The sequence below is a fragment of the Sinocyclocheilus rhinocerous genome, unplaced genomic scaffold (assembly GCF_001515625.1).
Source record: "Sinocyclocheilus rhinocerous isolate Xijiao unplaced genomic scaffold, SAMN03320098_v1.1 scaffold712, whole genome shotgun sequence".
Lineage (NCBI taxonomy): Eukaryota > Metazoa > Chordata > Actinopteri > Cypriniformes > Cyprinidae > Sinocyclocheilus > Sinocyclocheilus rhinocerous.
This window is the reverse complement of record NW_015642789.1, coordinates 972,370-972,732: the sequence shown is the minus strand read 5'-3', so window position 1 is coordinate 972,732 and position 363 is coordinate 972,370. Positions and strand designations below refer to the sequence as shown.

At 39.1% G+C, this 363-nt stretch overlaps 1 protein-coding gene across 1 annotated transcript in view; it reads left to right on the top strand.

Annotated features, from left to right (window-relative positions):
- Positions 1-363, top strand: part of ankrd52a (ankyrin repeat domain 52a) — a 19,671-nt gene that overhangs the window by 5,811 nt on the left and 13,497 nt on the right. The window lies entirely within an intron of this gene.

Here is a 363-nt window from a genome sequence, read left to right as displayed (position 1 = left end):
TATTTGTTACAATATAACTAACAAGGTCATACTCGGAAACCAATGAAACCGAAACCAAATAGCGTTGAAACAGGAAGTGAAGTAAACAGAAGAGAATGACAAAATAATGGTCCACATAACAGAACATAAACCTGACAATAAGATTGTTAGGCTATCGTTAGCCTATATGTATAACAGTTAGTTCTGATCTGATCTTCTAATCTGACTGGACAAGAGACTTTCTATTGATATTTCCACCTGCACGCACGCGTTCTAGACGGCTGTCAGTCAGAGCAGTTACAGTGTTGCGCCACAAAGTGGTGGTAAGGGACTGTCATTCAACTACACGTTCAAAAACGCTGATTCATTCATTCAAAGAGAGAC